This window comes from Ranitomeya imitator, chromosome 2, assembly GCF_032444005.1.
Source record: "Ranitomeya imitator isolate aRanImi1 chromosome 2, aRanImi1.pri, whole genome shotgun sequence".
NCBI lineage: Eukaryota > Metazoa > Chordata > Amphibia > Anura > Dendrobatidae > Ranitomeya > Ranitomeya imitator.
In genome coordinates, this window is record NC_091283.1 from 15,945,454 (window position 1) to 15,959,108 (window position 13,655).

A 13,655-nucleotide genomic window follows, 5' to 3' on the forward strand; every position below is an offset into this window, starting at 1 on the left:
TGCTTTTGTTATTCACTAGAGGTATCTTGAGAATGTGGGGCAGTATATTTTTCAATTTATTATGACTGTCCTCACTATTAGTCTATATTGGTATCACCCATAGGTGATGTTTCACCTGACAGGTTACATCATTTAATACCATTATAGTTTCGTCTGTTTTGGGGTGACATTATTTGTTGTTGTTTTTGAGTATTTTTATCTTGTACCTAATAAAGGTTATGTTTTAATTCCTACTATAGCTGTGTTCCTATAATATTGGTGGGATTCTGTCGGATTTTTCCAATTAGACTGATTTAGTTTCGCTTTCTTCACAAAGAACTGAATCTTCTCTTGATTTCTAATATTTCCCATCCTGACAGCTGCCATTGTCACCAGATAATCAATGATATTCACGTCTGCTGTCAGAGGTATTAATGTTGTAACTGATGTTATGATTTATTGGTGCCATTTTTGTTTCTGGGCCTGGACTGATCTATGAGCTCCATTGTATCGTGTATGTGTAGCGTGAAATATGTCCAGATTTTCTTCTCCCAGTAATTATGTAGAATGCTGCATTTCATTTCACTAATCCATGACTTCATTTCATCCCGGGCCGGATGACTTGTATCCGCAGTAAAGTAACATGTCATCCACCGTGTTTGATGTTCAACAATAAAGTAACATGTGAAATCAATACCTCATATTTCCTTCAGCTTGTCCCGCTCCCGATGTCTACAGTGATAAAAGCTTAGGGGAAAATGATCCGAGAAGAAAGACATTATTAAATTTGTATCAAGGATGTGCATTAATATTTCCTTCTAAGAGCGTATGCATATGATCTTCAGAGCGGCCTTCCCTTATTGAATATTCTCTTAATATCTGACCAACCTATGAAAAGTTTTGTCAATTTAATAGTTAAAGCATTTCCAATTTACCTCTGCAGGTTTTTGTGTGAAGTCTTCCATGTCCCGGCTCGAAGAATATTATTCTGTTATGTAATCTGAGTTCTGTGAGAAGCATATGGATATGGTGATCTTCCTATTCTTAGGTATTGCAGAATTAATTCAGAATAAGTACATTCATCCATAGAATAAAAACATTTCTGGCCCCTCCGGGAAGTCGAGTAGGAGGCTAATCTCACTCAATTACAAAATAATTACAAATCTGGAGGAAAAGCAGCAGTTGGGGATCTAGTCCCGGGTGGATGACTTACCGGTGCCCTTCTTCACCTGCATCTACGTTACAACAGCTGGTGCTTTTTATGGCTGTTGTAACTTGATTCAGGCACCAGCTCTGTGAGACAAAACATGATATGAAGGAGGAGAGAGCAGCTCAGCCATGACTCCGACTCCGACCTTTGCTCACCATTACTTCCCTCCACTACTGGGCGGTGAAAGCTCTGCGGTAGAGATAAGCAGGTGCAAAATGTGAATTAAGGGCCTGATTCATTCTAAGGCTACTTTCACACTTGCGTCATTTGCTTTCCGTCGCAATCTGTCGTTTTGGGAAAAAAACGCATCCTGCAAATGAGCCCGCAGGATGCGTTTTTTCCCATAGACTTGTATTGCCATACGTCGCGTCCATCGTGCACTGGATGCGTCATGTTTTGGCGGACCGTCGTCTTGAAAAAATGTTCAAGGGAACATTTTTTTGTACGTCGGGTCCGCCATTTCCTACCGCACATGCGCTGCCGGAACTCCGCTCCCTCCTCCCTGGGACTTTAGAATAGGCAGCGGATGCGTTGAAAAGCTGCATCCATTGCCCATGTCGGGGCACAAATTTCACAATGTGCTTCGGTACGTCGACCCAACGCATAGCGACGGACCAGTACCGACGCAAGTGTGAAAGATTCCTTAATGAGCGTTGAATTTAAAAAAAAAAACACGGAAAAAAACAGCGTGGGCTGCCGCGCTATTTTCTGTGCCAGAGGGGGAAAGCCGACGGCCAGGGGCCAATATTTGTAGCCTGCTATGAATATCAGCCCGCAGCTGTCTGCGTAGCCTTTACTGGTTAATAAGATAGGGTGACCCCCCCAAAAAAAAATAACGTGGTGTCCCCCTATATTTTATAGCCAGAAAGGCTACGCAGACAGCTGCGGGCTGATATTCATAGCCTAGAGAGGGGCCATGGATATTGGCCCCTGGCTACAAATACCAGTCCGCAGACGCCCCAAAAATGGCGCATCTGTAAGATGCGCCAATTCCGGCATTTAGCCCCTCTCTTCCCACTCCCGACTAGCGGTGGGATATGGGGTAATAAGGGGTTAATGTCACCTTGCTTGTTGTGAATTCTGTGATCAAGCTCCCTCCTGTGGTCACGAGTGGTACTGCGGCTTCTGAGTTTCCTTCCTCAGGTGATGAGGTTAAGTCGTTAGGTGCTGCTCTATTTAACTCCACCTAGTGCTTTGATCCTGGCCTCCAGTCAATGTTCTAGTATTGGTCTTGCTTCCTCCTGGATCGTTCCTGTGGCCTGTCTGCTCAGCATAAGCTAAGTCTGCTTGTGTTACTTTTGTTGCTATATTTTCTGTCCAGCTGGCTTTTTTGGTTTTGCTTGCTTGCTGGAAGCTCTGAGACGCAGAGGGAGCACCTACGTACCGTTAGTCGGTGCGGAGGGTCTTTTTGCCCCTCTGCGTGGTTGTTTGTAGGTTTTTGTGTTGACCGCAGAGCTATCTTTCCTATCCTCGGTCTATTCAGTAAGTCGGGCCTCACTTTGCTAAATCTATTTCATCTCTGTGTTTGTATTTTCATCTTAACTCACAGTCATTATATGTGGGGGGCTGCCTTTTTCTTTGGGGAATTTCTCTGAGGCAAGGTAGGCTTATTTTTCTATCTTCAGGCTAGCTAGTTTCATAGGCTGTGCCGAGTTGCATAGGGAGCGTTAGGCGCAATCCACGGCTACCTCTAGTGTGGTTTGATAGGTTTAGGAATTGCGGTCAGCAGAGTTCCCACGTCTCAGATCTCGTCCTATGTTTTGTGGTTTTTGTCAGGACACTTGTGTGCTCTGAACTTCAAGGTCCATTGTGGTTCTGAATTACCTATTCATAACACTTGCTATTGTAAGGTGACATTAATAACGGAGAGGCGTCAGTAAGACACCTATCCATATTAATCCAATAGTAATAAAGGGTTAATAAAACACGCACACATTAGGAAAAAAGTATTTTAATATTCTTCATTTAACCATACTTACCATACTTCAGCGCCTGCAAAGAACATAAAATAATAAACCGTATACTACCTTTCCGCCGTAGTCCAATTAATAACGAGTGTCCCACGACGATCTCCCCTATAAAACAGTGATATCGGGTGATGTCACTGCTCTACAGGACCCTCAGTGACACACTGACAGGAGACAATGGCTCCTGCACTGCATCATTGAGGTTACTATAGTTCAAAGTCTCACTTTATGGCAATTGCTGCATGGGAAAATTTCTCACACAGCAATGCCAAAAGTGAGACTAGGGACTATTTTTTTACAGCGGCGGAGGAATACAGTGTGGAAGGATACCTTTCTCCCGTCATTGTGTTCCTGGAGCCCCTGGAGAGTGGTCGCATCAGCTGATGCTGCTGTTCTCCACGGGAGATCGTCGTGGGACACTCATGGATTTCTGCGGACAGGGAGTATATTGGTTGTTTGTTATTTTAATCTTTTTTTTACAGATGACAGTGGCTTCGGGGATGAAAATGACAAGTGATGGTGAGTATGTACTCTATGTTATATGTACTGTATGTCTGTATCTATGTATTGTATGTAATGTATGAATGTATTGTATGTAGTATGTATGTAGTATGTAGTATGCATGTATGTAGTGTGTAGTATATATGTAGTATGTATGTAGTATGTATGTAGTATTGTATTTTTTTTTACATTCAACACAGTAGCCGGATGATGGGACTACTACTGTCCCATCATTGGCTAATGTGTCAATCACTGTCACTGTTGCAGGCATCGTCTGATGGGCCTGCACACACGCACAGACCCCCGACATGCCGCACAGAGCCTCGTCACGCCGCACAGAGCCCCAGCAGCCCGCACAGAGCATTGGCAGGCTGCACAGAGCCCCGGCAGCTTGCACAGAGCATTGGCAGGCTGCACAGACCCCCGGCAGGCCGCACATAGCCCCGGCAGGCCCACACAGACCCCCCACGGTCACGCACACACCCCTCCCGCACACACAGACACGCAGTCTCTGCCCACGCACCGCCCACACTCCATTTTAGTGCATCATTGCACTATGGGAACTTCCGATTCTGGTATCCGATATCGCAAAAATATCGGAACTCAGTATTGGAATTCCGATACAGCGAATATCGGCCAATACCCGATATTTGCAGTATCGGAATTCTCAACACTAGTAATAATCCTAATAATAAATTGTTTACTCCATAGAATTTACTGAATCCGTTCCTTCTGGGTTTCCCAACATTTCTTTATGTAATCGGTAACATAAGAATATATTTGGGATCCCCCTTTATTTGTTAGTATCTGTTTTCCTTTAAAAAGCCTGGCTCTATATAGAAAAAAAAATCCCTGCGCTATTATCAGCCACTTTTTATAGAAAAAAAAACTGCTTACACTGCTGAGAGCGGCGCGGAGCTGCAGGACGACTTTAATAACGGGCCATTGTTTGGTGGCGCTGACATTTGAGAATACAGGAATATTCAGGAAATCATTATTTTACACCTGTGCGATCTGAGGATTAACCATTGGTTCTGACTTTTATTATCACAATTTTAGGCTTACTCTTCTGAGAGAAATTAATTAATGCCATTACAATAAAATGTTAAAATAAGAAATACATTTTCTTCAAGTGTCTCATTTCTTTTCCCAGATTTTCTTTTTTTTAAGAATAAATATAAAAAATGCAAAATACTAATTAAAAAAAAGAAAACATTGTAACTTTTCTTATTTTAAAGGTTGGAATTAAATGGGTTAATTTCTGTGCTGTCAGTGGTACAAGGCTGTTTAGGAATAAGATATCCATGAATAACAGTTTTATTATCAACGCGTTTTGTAACAGCACGCTTCTTCATCAGGACAAACCACCGCACTTTTAATGTGGGTAACAAAGTGGATAAACAAGATTCATGAGTTCAACTTTTTATGGATGACTTTTTGTAACTTTTTTTAAACTTTTTGGCTTGAAAAAGGTCCGTCATGGACGAAACATTGCTTGATTCATCTACCACAATTGTAACTACTGCCATATGCTTTCGAAGAAAGAATAAAAATAATTTTTTATCCCAATGAGAATTTTTTTTTCCCATTTGTCTCGGATTCTTTTGGACTTTGAAACTTTTTAAAAGTTTGCAGAAAAGTTGCATTTCCCAGAATAAATTCGTAGAAAAAATTCTCAACAGAAGTGTTGTATGTAAAGATGCGCCAAATGTACGAAATGTTGTGCGATACTTTGATCCATTTTTGCACAAATAAAGGCAATGCGCGCACAAGCAAAAATATCTACTAATAAATTCCCCTTAAAATATTTATCCAAGCAGCACAGATGCATTTCCAGTAGCAGCAGCCATTTCTTTCATACGGCACAAACCTTACTGGGAAGTGCTTGTCTACAATCACAGCACTGGACTTTTTATGCTGAACTCTAATCCATTACTGACATTTTACCCACAAGGAAAAACTCTATAAAAAAGTTTGTAAAGAAAAGGTTAATTAGGTGATACTTAAATTTACGTAAACATGTCTGCGGGCCCAGAGCAGAGGTGGGAGCAGGGGCGGACTGGGCCGGGTGGCAGGCGTGGGAGAACGAACACTTAAATTTAATCCGGCTTTGTTGTTGTCGTAGGGCGTTCCTACCAGGTGGAAGATGAGCCCTTCAGGTGCTTCTATTGTAAAAGTTGTGTCCCGCCATATAAAATATTTTTTGGATTATAAGACTCACTTTTTTTTCCTCCGAATTCAGGAGCAAAAGGGTGTGCATCTTATAATCCAAAATGAGCTTGCGGCCCTCCTTCTGTGACCCCTCTACATAGCAGCCCCTCATGTAAGCTATGGTTAAAAGGGAATATAAGACGCACAACCATTTTATTTTTTTTTTTAAATCCTTGTTTTGCTCCCCAAAATTTGGGGTGCGTCTTATGGTCCGAGGCGTCTTATAATCCTCGAAATACAGTATATTCCTGACATATCAACTTAAACTAAACTTAGCCATGTAGCATCTTTATTTGGTCAACATTGGGCCAATAAATTGATTTAAAGTTTTTAAGCAATTATCAAACTGAATGGGATAAGGCCCCCTGAGGAAGCGGTGATACACGAACGCGAAACGCGCGTTGGGGTACTAATCCAGGATCCAGACGGGTCATTTCGAATACTTATGGGTAATTAACCCCTTTACCTTCTTACTAACATTTTACATGTTGCGGTGTGTTTGTGTATGATGCGTGATATGTTCAGTACTATTGTGCCATCGTAACACTTACTCTAGCTGTTATGCATCAGACCTAATTGCACATATGCAGAGGTTATAAGTACTCGCTGCCGCAACATTCAATTTATTATTGTCCCATCCTGTGAACCTGTAGCACTGGTTGCACTTACGGATATAGTCACAATTTACTGTTTGTAACATGGTTTTCTACTATATATGATGTGTTTTTAGGTGAAAATTGAATTTTCAATAAATATGTGTCAATGTTACCTTTTTGGCCAGTTTTGGAGTCTTGCTTCTCCGAAATCAGTGAATGGGATAAGAGCCTCAATTGTCTCCCTGAGGGCTGATATAAAAGGAGTAACCTGCTTTAGATGACCAGGTCCTTCTCTTGGAACTCCATTTTGCTAGAACATAGAGATTACTGGAATGGGACCTGTAGGAACATTTTAATTAACTCTTTCTTACTAAATGGATAGCCACCGTGTGCTCCATAGGAGCAGTTCTTGTTCTGGTGGACGGGAGCCATCTTTCTTTTGTATGTATGGATGTATAGATGGTCATATGACTACCATACAATATATAGGAGAACCTCTCATGTTAGTGAATTTGAGCCATCCTTGTATTAAATGGACGTCTTTTAATCTGAATGATCATCATGTGCTCCATAGTAGCAGCTCCCATTCTGGTGTACTTGATCTGCCCTGGTAATAAATGGGTACCCTTACATCTGGATGACCACCATGTGTTCTGTAAGGTCAGATCCCATTCTGCTAGACTTGAGCCACCCTTTGTTGAGATGACCACCATGTGCCCTATAGGGGCAGCTCCCATTTTGGTGGACCTGAGTCATCGATATGTTAAATGGACAGCCTTTCATCTGGATGACCCATGCTATGTAGTCAGATCCCATTTCTGCCAGACTTGAGCCATCATTGTATGATACGGACAGCTTTTATCCTGAACAACGTCATGTCGGGAGCAGCTCCTATTCTGTTGGACTTGATCTTTCCTTGTAATTAATGGACAGCAATTCATCTGGATGACCTCCGTGAAACGTAACAATTCCCATGATGTCCATTGACGGTAATAGAGTTGGTGTAATATTTTAATTGATCAACGATCATAGTCATATTAACTTTCTGCAAGGAAATGAAGACTAATGAGTCCCTGAGAGCTGCTGAGTGTCCGTCTACATTAATGTCCATTGCCAATCTCCTCCAATTCCCCATTCATCACAATAAAATTGTTAAGCTTTTAGGTTGACTCAATTCTACCATTATTTCTCATGCCCCCCCAAAATTAAAAAATATATAAATAAATAAAAATAAAACAAAAACAAATCCATAGCTTCTTGAGTTCATTCATTAAATCAATTATGTTAAAGTGCTGGCAGATGTTGTGGCATAATTAGTGGCTTATTGGAAGCACTTAGTGGGATGAAGAGGATGAAGTGCTAATTGGAATCAACAGCTTTAGGTAATAATTAAGCTAACGTTTTTCTTGGTATCACCATAAGTGGATGCCGCTCGTAGGGTCTACGCAAAATTAGCTAAATGCTCTCTGTGGACTGGTACTTTATAAGGTCATTAATGGCAACACGTCCTCTGGTTTTGCGTTTGTGTCTACACTCAATGAAGGCTACTAAGTGTCATAAATAGGAACATGGACTGTGAAGCCTGAAAAAATGAGGTGCTGGATCCTAATGACACCAGGCGACAAACCGTAATACATCATCATTTAATAGTGGCCTGCCCGGAAGGACATCCGTTCTCAGCAACTAAAAAACACTGAATTAAGAGACTTAGTTGCACAATATGGAGAAAATATTGGGATGCACAACTCAATCAGTGAACTCCACTTCCTGGTCCAATCCTCTTGTCCCCGATATATAGCATTCATCATTATTGACCCCCGGTATACAACATCCGTCTCCATTGCCCCAGTGCATCAAATCCAACCCCACAGCCCTGGTATATAGCATCCAGACCCTCGCCCCCAGTGTATAACCTCTGTCTCACTGCCATTCCCTCTTCTTTTAATAACATGTGATACTATGGTTGGTGGTACTCGCTGATACCAGCTTGGTCCTGAAAGAGGAGCCACCAGAGTCACAAGTCCGTCCATGACATTTCTCTCCTTGAATGTTCCCAACCTCGTGTGAGTGATATTATTGAGAAGTGGAAAGAACTGTAGCAACTCAGCCTTGAAGTGGAGACCCCGTAATGTTACAGAGCGGGGGTCCGAGTGCTGAGTAGCAGAGAGCAGAAAAGTCGCCACCTCTTTTCTGACCCCATAACTGCAGAGTCCAGACCTCCTCTGGTATCAGCACAAACACTACACCCGCGCCAGGAGCTTCATGGCCGAGCAGCTGCATGCAGCAGTACATCACCAAGCACAATGCCGAGCGTCGGAGGGAGCGGTGTTAAGCCGCCACCAGTGGACTCTGGAGGAGATGTGTTCTGTGCAGTGATGGATCACACTTCTCTATCTGTGTCTGATGGAAGAGTCTGGGTTTGGTGATTCCAGGAGGACATTACCCCCGGACTGCAGTGTGCCCCCTGTACAGATGGTGGAGGAGGATAATGCTATGTGCATCTATCAAGGGGCGGCCTCGGACCCTAAGCTCCAGGGAAGAGAAGTATTAATTCTTCAGCATAAGACATTGTGGACAATTGTAGTTTCAGTTTTGTGGAAACAGTTTGGGGAAGATTCTTTTTCTCTTTCCTATAACTGTGCCAAGTGCACAAGATCCATACAGATTTGATTGGGAGAGTTTTTGTGGAAGAACACGACCATCCACACAGCGCCCAGACCCCAATCCCAACCAATTCCATGGTGATTAACTAGAAAGGAGATTGGGAGCCTTACCTCTGCCCACCATCAGAGTCTACTCGGAACGCCCAACTCAATATTAATGTCTATGCATGTAGAATGGAACGTTATAAAAGCTTGTGGCGGTGGGATTTGGTGGTGCGCCAATGTAGGGCATAACAAGAAGAGGACCTATCTTTGGCTAAATGGGACAATTTTTTAGGTGCTCCATCTAAATGAAAAGTTACTGTGTAACAAGGCAGATCACCGCAAGCTAACCATTTACAATTGTATAGGACAATGCCATGGCTGTATCTCTGGTGCATCATCTCCATGTGACTCTCTCTAGATGTTCTACAGCCTAATTTCTGTCCATGAGGCCCCATTTATTTACTTTCCTGGAACTGCTGATTCTGTGGGTTTCCACATATGGTCAACTAATGCCCATACCTTTTATTTTTAGGATAATCTATTCCGATCATATGATTTGGATTAAAGGGTTGTTTACTTTACATCTTATTAATACTTACTTACAGGATCAGCATCGCTCCTCTGTTCTCTAAACGTTGCCTCCTGGCTTTCTCTTCCAGCAGGATGTGTTTGCTGTTGCCAAATTATGGCCACTAATTGGTTACAAATCAAGCCATCCATAGCACTCGAAACAAGGATCACCAAGGTATGACATGTCTTCTTTGGACACATCATATGAAGATAGCAATCAAAGGAAAAGGACATCATGGTGGGAAGACTGAAAGGAGCAAGGCAAAGAGGAAGACCAGCAACCCAATGGCTTGATAATAACAAGATAATATGTAGTAGACCCTGGTGGACCTATCTAGGCTTGCACAGATAGCTCATTCATCAAGTCGCCATAGCTCGAGATCAAGCCAAAGGAGATTTAAAAAATGGAAAAGTTGGCTACAGTCGTCAATTTTTTTCTTCTCATACCCAACTTATCATGTTCGCAAATTGGATTTGAGCGAATTTGATTTTTTTTTTTTTAAACTTGAGCAAAATTCAACTTTTGCAAATTGGTTCGCTGCTTTGTAGGAACAATCCCTCTTATCATATAAGAGATAAGTGTTAGATTCATTTTTTTGAGCATTTGGGGATTGATATGGTGAAATGAGTAACTCTGTGCTCAAGGTGCCAAACCTGTAACAAAGCCCCCAAGTCTAGAGTTGAGAAACAAGAATTGCAGGACCCTGATCCAGCAACCACATTGGAAGTTCATGGCTGCTGGACCAGAGCTCAGTGAGCCTCTCCCAACCTACCAGCACTCTCAATGCCTCCTCTTGTTAATAGACAATGTCATAACTTCAGGGTGACGTGTGCATAATGTCGCGATGGACCTTTTAATCAGACAAGGCATTGAGTGTGCCTAAAAAGAGGTTCGCAGGGCTTGTCTCTGGTGGTCATGGACTTCCGATGTGACCACTCAGCCAGATTATTAAGAACTCATCTCAAGTCCCACGTGTGGTATTTATTATACTGTAGCAATGGGAATCAATATCCCCCTTAGATACCAGTGCCCATGTGCCACCTATGCAAACTTCTGGTTTTGGTGGAGTCAACTATCACCAAGAAGGTGGAACGTTTGTGATCTTCCTTTTTGGCTATGGAGCCACCAGCTCAGGAACCTGCACCTGCTGCTGCTTATCTGACTTCTAGGAATGAGATTGATAAATGACTCAATGTAGGTTATATTGTCTAAAGATTTTTACTGCTAGAAGTAAAAAAAAAGAAAACCTGTGTTGTAAATGCGCGTTGATTTATTAAATCATATTTTTGCAACATATGGAATAAAAAGGCTCCTTTATGTAGCCACATGAATGCCAAGCGCGGCTGAATGCCGATATTTTTCTGTATGAGGTTTTCTCTCAAGGTTTCTATGGCATTTCATTAGATGCATTAGGCTTCGATGTATGTTTTCCTTAGCGGAGAATGTTCCGGTCTTACTGTAAAGCCTAAACAAGTCGACAGCTTTATTTCAAACATAAATAAGCCGAGTTGTTCCATTTTAGAATAAAGCATTATCCCGACTGCGCTGGCTGTTTCGCCACATTGTATCTGAGCGGAATGAAAGCCGATCCTTTGTTGTGAAGCAGCAATTTACTCTTTGTATACTGCGCCAGTAAATCTCCCCGTGTATTAATTTGTAATTGTATTAGGAGAAATCCTTACTACAACAGATGAAGTGAAATCCTTCCCTACGATTCACAATAAAGGTTTTCATTCCTTTTTATTTCAAGATTATTTTTAGGAGACCATATGTTATTGACCGTATGAGGCTGGCAGTGGGAAAAAAATCTGAGATTCAGTTTTACAAACTTCAAGCTTCTCGTAGAAATATTTTTAGAAAAAGTATAGATTTTTCTCAGTTCCTCAATGCAAAATTTGTGCTTCACCCACAGTCACCAGATGTCATTATTATCGCAATTATGTGAGGTCTTTAGGGCTTCTAAGGACTAACAACATTTCTGGACATTGTCAGATACTGCATTTCACTCTATTTTTCCTCTGTTAAAGAGAAGGAAAAAATTAGTTTTAAGAGTCATAAATGAAATGGAAAATACAACTTTATTAATTACAAAAAGAAAACATTTGGAGAAAAGCAACCAGATGAAACAGCGAACGCAAGACTAAGGGACAATATGGGGTCTGGAGAGATGCAAAACAAATTTCCAAGCCTGATTCAAGGGAATCTCCTGAACTCAATCTTCGAAAAACTAAAGAAATGAGTCTTTAGTAAATCATTCAAGTAATTGTAACGAATAAGAAAATGCTCACACGAGAAATGAGTAAAACTAAATTGAATTTACTATGAGATAAAATAATAAACAGTATAAGCAATAAAATAAAATAAATACATGTGCATAAAAACAAGCATTATTCATACATTACGTTATTAAATTAGAAATCCATTCTACCTCTGTCCTCATCTCTCTCTCTGAATGTTAAATCTCCAATCTCTCCTTCTGTGTCTATCTGTGTTCCTCACCAAAAGTTCAGTGCTCTTTTTATATGTTAAAACTGTCTATTGAAACTTCTCTAATAGCTTTGATCTTCCCTGGTATTTGTACTGGGGACTTAACAGTACCTATCTAAGGCCGGTTTCACACTTGCGTTCCCCTGATGTGCGGCAGGCTGCGGACTTCCTCTGTGAAGCCCCGCCCCCGGCCGCACCTCCGCTGTTATCTCCGCCTACATCTGCATGCGGCCTGCGTACCTATATTTAACATTAGGTACGCAGGTCGTGCGGCTGTATGCGGATGGTGCCGCATGCGTCATTTTGACGATGCGGCAAAAAAAAATGCTACATGGCTGCGTCTCCGCTGGTTGCCGCATCGTCAAAACAACGCATGCGGCACCATCCGCATACAGCCGCACGACCTGCGTACCTAATGTTAAATATAGGTACGCAGGTCGCATGCGGGGAGGTGCGGCTGAGGGCGGGGCTTCACAGAGGAAGTCCGCAGCCCGCTGCACATTCAGGGGAACGCAAGTGAGAAACCGGCCTAACATATAATTAACAGGATAACATCTTTGGGAAAGTTCTAATTAGTTGACTCTCATCTTTGAATGTCAAAAGACTCATTTGTTAGAAGATAAATATCAAGATTGTGACAAAAACAGGTTATTGGCCTTCCCTGGACAAATTGACAATCTGGTTTAAAACATATCAGTTTAAATGACCTTTTGATAACCTCCCTGATAGTAAGGAAATATATATATATATATATATATATATATATATATATATATATATATATATATTTATAAAATATAACTGATTGAAACCATATCAATATATCAATAATTAGTATTAATTAATTGGAGTGTTGAAACTATTTAAAAATAAGTTACTATACAATGAGCAAGACCATAATTTGGTATGTATGCAACGTGTAAAAGCAAGTTCACACTGCATCCATAATATGAATAAAAACTGGAGCATGTGGCCTGCTGTAAATAAGCAAATAGTAATAGCACATGAAAATAACATAGGGAACTTAGTAAACACTGTTTTCATTACAAAAGTGAAAAATCTATCCCCCAAATGGGATGATCCTCTTCTTGAACACTAAAACCTCACCCAGTCTCAGACGACTTCATTTTAAGAGAAAGGTAGAGAAGGATCAGGGTACGACTGGTCAGACACATGCCCACAGGAAATGCTTAGCTCAAAAAGGGGGAGCCACACCGCTGCTTGTACAAAGTGCAAGAAAGTACAGGAAAACCAAAGAAATGAGCCGCAACATAAGTTTGTATACATGCAGTTTATAAGAGCATGTTCACACTGTGGCCATTTAACAGACTTAAGGTAAGATAGAAACAATGTGAGCATATACATTCACTGATTCTGAATGCAAACACTGCTTACAATGCTAATTCTAGAAACAATATCTGGACAATGGTTATCCTAACAGGACCTAAAATATTCTATAAGTCATTGCCAATTACCCCCATTAGT